Source organism: Nicotiana tabacum, chromosome 21, assembly GCF_000715075.1.
Source record: "Nicotiana tabacum cultivar K326 chromosome 21, ASM71507v2, whole genome shotgun sequence".
Taxonomy (NCBI): domain Eukaryota; kingdom Viridiplantae; phylum Streptophyta; class Magnoliopsida; order Solanales; family Solanaceae; genus Nicotiana; species Nicotiana tabacum.
Window position 1 is genome coordinate 10,548,669 of NC_134100.1, and position 7,233 is coordinate 10,555,901.

At 37.9% G+C, this 7,233-nt stretch overlaps 1 long non-coding RNA gene across 1 annotated transcript; it reads right to left on the minus strand.

Moving 5' to 3' along the window:
- Positions 1–4,387: 4,387 nt before the first annotated feature.
- On the minus strand, positions 4,388–6,834 carry LOC142175509 (uncharacterized). Its single transcript, XR_012704614.1, has 2 exons — positions 6,214–6,834; positions 4,388–4,847 (listed from the first exon to the last, which is right to left on the minus strand). It is a non-coding gene; the product is annotated as an uncharacterized LOC142175509 (long non-coding RNA).
- Between the last annotated feature and the right edge of the window lie 399 nt (positions 6,835–7,233).

Consider the following 7,233-nt stretch of genomic DNA (forward strand, 5'->3'; position numbering starts at 1 on the left):
AATCATTATCTCATTACGAACCAAATAATGGTAATTGTCCTGTAATATACTTCTACATAGTCTTATCGCACTGATCCCTGATACCATAATTTCGTCTTGCCCAGTATGAACTGCTCAGGCAATAAATCACCCCAGGCATGACCAACAGTCTCATATGATGCCACAACATGCCAATAGGCCTCAACTCGAACATGATGCATAAGGAAATGACTCAGGAAGGGACTACTCAACTCACGCAACTAACATGGATTTCCTTAGAAAATAGGAAGCAAAACACAAGAAAAATAAATATAGGAACCTTACTAAACATCACCCTATTGCGGCGTGCAACCCAATCCAAATAACATACCCATGGTGGCGTGCCACCCCATCCCATCATAAAATTCACATAAGGAGATATACACGGAGCTGAATTTCTCACCATTACAAATTATTTAATATCGGTCACAAGCACGCTAAGAGCATAATACCATCCTTGGGAGACCGATAGAGCCATACGCTACAAAACTCGAGCACAACTGAGGTGCGATATATATACTTTAAATCTCAAAAGCTCTCCTTCTCACATAACATCATCACTACACGGAGACTCAACACATAGGGATCTATCGAGCCGTTTCAAAACTCACACGGCACAATCATAATATACATGAATTTGATGATGACGGAACAACATCTGATATTCCAACACCCCTCCTTGAGGAGCACTATACTGAAATGAACACATTTGACTCACATGGGGCCCATAAGTCTGTTTAAATCCTTTCACACACTTCAAGACGATTCTGCGCACACTGAACTAGGATAATAGCTTTACTTGGGTCCATAATAACCCACTTCCTCTCATAACACACAAGGACAACCATCCTAGTCGGGACAAACACATAAGAACTTCATATTTAACTCACAAATAGGAAGAAATCACTTACCTAGTATTGCTTGGTGAAAATCCCTCCTTGAGCTCTCCAAAATCGTCCAAGCCAAATGAAATAAATGGGCTAAAACTCGTGTTTAAAACAACCTGCCCAAGTTTCATCGAGTTGTACCTTGCGTTGTCCAGGTTGTTCATCTTATTACCATTTTCCCCTACTGTACACCTTCTGTTAAAACGCCCATAACTCCTTGTGAAAATATCCAAATGATAAAAGGTTTGAATATTTCAAAACTAGACTCGTAGATATTTCATTTCATAGGTTGTACACCATATAACTCTTTATATATTCCTAGATACGAGCTTCTAAAGTCGGCTCCGTGTATCAGAAAATTCTGTCGAAGTTGCTCCACCAGTCATCTTCAATCGATCCTAACTTTCTAATAAAATGTGCAAATCATAAATGGTCTAACTTTCTGAAAACTAGAATGCAAGGACTATAACTTTCATGTTTTGTAAATTTTCTGATTTCTTATAGATTGCAAGATATGAGCTTCCAAACATGACACCTCGCAACAGAAATTTTCTGGTGAACAGCTTCTACAATAAAATTTCAGCAGCTTTCTTTGTCCGAAATCTATCCCGTTAACCTTCTGAAATCCACCCGAGGCCCTAGGGACCTTAACCAATTATACCAACATGTCCCAAAATATGATACGAACTAGCTCGAGGCCTCAAATCACATCAAACAATGTCGAAATCATGAATCGTGCATCGAATCGAATTATGAGTTTTCAAATCTTCCAACTTCTATATTTTGTGCCGAAACATATCAAATCAATCCGGAATGACTTCAAATTTTGCACACAATTCACATTCGACATTAGGGACCTACTCCAACTTCCAAAATCAGAATCCGACCCCGATATCAAAAAGTTAACTCTCGGGCAAACTTCTCAAAAACCTTCAAATTTCTAACTTTAGCCAAATGACTCCAAAATGACCCACGGACCTCCGAATTCACTTCCGATCGAGCTCCCAACACCAGAATCACTATACGGAGCTATTCCCAGACTCAAAATCCCAAACATACATCGATAACACTGATATGCACTTCAACCCAAACTTATGAAATTCCTTCAAAAATGCCAACTTCTACAATAGGTGCCGAAACGTTCCCGGGTCTTTCAAAACCCAATCCGGATATATGCCAAACTACGAAATTATCATACGAACCTGCTGGTACCTTCGAATCCCGATTCCGAGGTCGCTCACTCAAAAATTCAATCTTAGTCAATTCTTTCAACTTAAAGCTTCCGAAATGAGAATTCTTTCTCCAAATCAACTCCGAATTTTCCGGAATTCAATTCCAACCACGCGTACAAGTCATAATACCTGAACTAAAATTGCTCATGGCCTCAAACTGTTGAACGACGTGCTAGAGCTCAAAACGACCGGTCGGGTCGTTATACTCTAACCAGCCAAAATAACTTTTTGTCCCCACCTTTGGCCCCCAGTTCCTCATACAGCTGACCAAACGCAGTAGTCTTAGCCTCCGTTACCGCTAATTTTGCCTCCCTCCTAGCTTCCTTATATCTTTTCTGTTCGCTCTCCTCTGCTCCTCGTTGGTGCTCTCCACTAACTTAAGATATGTCACTTTCTTTGCTTCCACTTTACCCTGGACCACGTCATTCCACCACCAGTCGCCTCTATGCCTGCCAGAGTAGCCTTTCGAGATCCCTCACATCTCCCTCGCTGCCTCCCTTATACATTCCGCATTTGCCGTCCACCTAACGCTAGCATCCTCACCACTCTTCCTGGCCTCCATAGTCGTTAACTGCCTCTCCAACTCATGTGCATTGTCCTTAGTCAAAACTCCCTACCTCATCCTTGGTTGACCCCGTACAGACCTCGGTGGCAGTAAATACTTATTAAATAAAAAGATATAGGGGTTATAATCTATGTTTTGTTTTCTAATTATGCCTCTATACAGTGTATTGTAACTTTGTGTGAATATTATGGGCTAATTATTGAGGTACGCAACTTCCAGTCTTGAACCTAGATCAGAATTGTTTAATTTGAGATATGCCACATATGTGGTTATCTGTCATTTTATTCTCTATCACTTGAACTAAACAAGATAGTAAATCAGGTAAGCCTAATTAGTGTTGAGTGGGGGGGGGGGGGGGGGGGGGGCTTTTGAGTAAACTGTCGCGAGGAGGTCCTCAGAGTTATACGGTTTTGAACTTACCTATTACATACAATTGCCTATCATGCCTAATTATTGTTCCTAAGACACATTTTAAATTTTTCGTGGAAATATTTTGAGGAAGTACAAGGCAAGGTTGTGTAAAATATCAATGTAGTCTGGTCCTTCTCCCAGCCATACGAATAGCGGGAGCTTATCTGGCCGTCATTTACATCATTATTTTCTTGGTATATTCTACTGTGCATATTCCATGCCGTTTGCTCGAACTTAGTGTGTGGATACTGGATATATATTGTGCCATATCTGAGATTGAATATGCTTCTATAGCATTTCCATCTCTTGAGCATAGACTATTGTACATATTAATTCGAGTGGCGTCCTCTGCAGTGAATAGCCTGGCGTTGAGCTGAGTTGCATCCTGTTGATTTCTTCTAAAAATTTATTAAAATAAGTTGTGACCTGCTTTATATTTTTAGATAATTAATTTTGCTTATTATTGATTTTTTTTGGTAATTATAGATTTTATATATCAGGGAAAAAGAAGTATTCACTATTAGAAATTCGGCAAAAACCGACCGTGATCGACTGATCAATTTTGGTCGGTCAAAAAAACTGGCCAAAAAACCGACAAAAGTCGGTAGGTTTTTCAAAATATTTTATTTTTGAAAGCGACTAACTTTGGTCGGTTTTATTTGGCGCAAAAATGCGGGAAAATTATTTTTGAGTTCACGAAATTTATTTTTCAAGAAACCGATCAACTTTGGTCGGTTTTTTATTTAAAATAAACTAAAATTAATATTAAAAAAATCGACCGAAATCGGTCGGTTAATTCGGCCGGTCATTTTTAAAAACCGACCGAATTCGGTCGGTAATTTTATTTTTTAATAAAAGCGACCGACATTGGTCAATTATTTTCGTGCAAAAATACAATTAAAGAGTATAAATGAAATAAAAGACAGTCTTAATACAAAATGCACCAATGGTCTAGTAGTAGAATAGTATCTTACCACAGTACAGACTCCAGTTCGATTCTCAAATGGTGCATTTTTAATTACATAATTAAAATACCGACTGACTTTGGTCGGAAAAGAACGACCAACTTTGGTTGGTTTTTTCGGTAATTTTTTTGAATTTAATTGACCAACCAAAGTTGTTCGGTAACTTCCAACGAACTTTGATCGGTATGCCCTTCCGACCTTCAAAATACCGACCATACGTTAATGGTCGCATTTTTGACAGTTATTGGCCATTACCGACTTACTTTGGTCGATTTTTTTGGAAGGCTTTTCTCGAATTTCTAATAGTGATTTACAAGCAATTCTAAAAAAAACCTCAAGGTATGCGGGAATGCCCCCAATCTATCCTACTACAAAACTTCAAAACTATAAAAGTCATATCTACTACATTCATACCTAACAGAAACTAAGGATAGTAATTCATTCTGTTCAATTGGCCTACTATTCTTCTACTGCATGCACCTCGAACATGTACATCTTGAACAATCTGTCTCACCAGAGTAGCATCTTCTCTCCTTCTATCTTGAAATATCCGGTGGTTCCTTTCTTGTCAGACATAGTATGCCCATCCTACCAAACTCATTCTATAGCTCTCTGCCTTGGCATTTTTACCATTCATGAACTGCAGCCCATGTTTGATCATCCACCCATCCCATTGCTTGTCTATCCATACCTTGCCATCTTAGCAATTGATTCCATATTGAAGCAGCAAATGAGCACTTGAAGAACAAGTGGATTACAGATTCAGCTTCTACATCACATAAAGGACATATTATACTCGTCACTCCCCATTTTACCAGTCTATCTCTGGTATACAACATTTCATGGACCACCATCTAAGCAAAAAGAACCATTTTGGGCATCCCATATTATTACAAACTAGTCTCTTCCATGAAACCTTCTGAAACTCCCCTCTTAGCTTTATATACAACTCCCCGATAGAGAACTATTGTATCTCCATTAGCTCATCAAAAGAAATGCATGCTTGCTCCAAGAACTCCATAGCTTTTAAGATTTTTGTTCACCATCCATAATGCTTGTTTAGTGTCACATCCCTTTTTTTACTCTTAAACCTTCTTTAAAAGGATAATAAAGTAATTTTAAAGCTTAAAGGATTTCAATTTGAAAAGTGACAAAAGATTGTGTTTCGAACGATTTTTCATAGTCGCCACCTGTCATTTTGTTTCGGTGTGACAGGTCACCATTTTATAAAATAAGAATTTTCCTTCAAAACACATTTGACTCTATGACTGACTGCACCAGAAATTCAGAGTAAGGGGGTTCATTTGACTCGGGGAGAAGGTGTTAGGCACTCCCCGAGTCTCGTAACTAGTACGGTTGCATGCATGATTACATTGGCTTTATAGGATGCTCAGATTGAGGCAAAAATACAAAAATTAAAATAAACACAAGAGGTTCAAGGTCGTCCCCACTTAAAGAAAAAGAAAGGAAAAGAAAAGAAAAGAAAAGAATAATATTAACAATCCTACACTAACCAATATTATGCTTCATCCATGATATTCATAATGGCTGCCAATTACAGAGTACTACGAGGTAACCCCGGATAAAAATATACACAAAATCTGGGAGGGCATTCCCCTGAGTATAGACTAAAGGGGACGACCTTTCACCTCAATAACTAAAATATAACGTCCTAAAAGTTTGCCTACCTAGGTGTCGTCGGCCAAAACATGCCGCTAGCGATCAAAGCAAAAAATAAAATTAAAACAAGAGCATGATAATCACTTAAAACCCAGTTATTTTTTCAGTTTCCTTTTATATCCAAAGCTCTGCGGCACATTGGGTTAAGATAAACATTCAGCTTTTCTAGATCAATTAACTAATTAGGGAAATTAGGCCTTAATTCATTCACATTCTTATTAACTCAACATAATGATTCAATTGGCTTTCCTCAAGCAAGACTAGGCATCAACGCACATTAACAAAATATCTAATCTAATCAAATAACACATACATAAAAAATTCAAGGAACAAAAGACCACCATAGTGCATTCCATCTCCGTCCAACATTAGAATATTCATATAACCACGCCAAACAAAGTGTCACATGTATATAAAATTTAAAAAGAACAAATAAATAGTGAAAGAATTTGGACCTTAAATCCCAAACGGGTTTTGAGTCAGCCTTCGGACCGGAGCTTGACCAACGACCTCAAATGTCCCCTCAACGAACCCAACAACCTCGACGAATGCTTATTTCGGCAGGGCTCGAACTTTCAAAGTAAATCCAGCAACTTGGACCAATTTTCTAGTCTATGAGTGTGTCTGAGCTTAAGACAATGGAAATAGGGACGATAAGATGGTGGATCTGTGTGTTCATGTTACTTTTTCAAGTAGTTTGCGACAAATGAAAAAGAAAGTTATGTGAGTAGGGGAGTTGTTGGTTAGTTTTCATGGTAAAATGATTGTTGTTGATAGTATAATGGAGACGGACAGTGGTGTCACATGGCAACTTTAATGGAAAAAGAAAGCTATGAAGATGACATTTTTGTCTTCCTTTATATCACTCTCCAGAACTTTCTTTGCTCGTGTCTATCTCTGTCCGTCTAGATGTGTGCAAATCCAGCATCACTACCACAGCGAGTAACACCAGAACGGAAAAAAGGGGGAACAAAGCTCAAAGAGTCGTCGAAGCATGCAAGTCCGGCCAGATCTGGTTTCGTCCTGTGTGTGTCCGGTTGACACAGCAGCGAGAAGAGTAAAATAAAGGTGGAGAACAATAGGTTAAAATCATAGTAAAATTAAATTAATATCTCTACAAAGTATTTATGACCTTAAGTAAATAAAAAAATAAAAATAAAACTATTTTTTGTGTTTTTAAATTTATATTTTAGAAATAGAAATAAAAGTAGACTAAAATCCTAAAAACAACTCAAGTAAATATTATGAAATACTTAGAATACTAAAAATAATTCTAAAACTTGTGCGAGTCAAAAATTACGTGCTTACAACTGCCCCTCTTTGCTTGAAAACTCGAAGAGTTTTTTAGCAAAGAATTAAGTAAGCAACGCAATTGATCTCCCACCCGATACTTATTCAAAAGAAAATAAAAATGGATAAAAAGACTGTGACCGAGCCCTGTATTTGAGCTGCCTACATATCCTTGGTTATAAAGG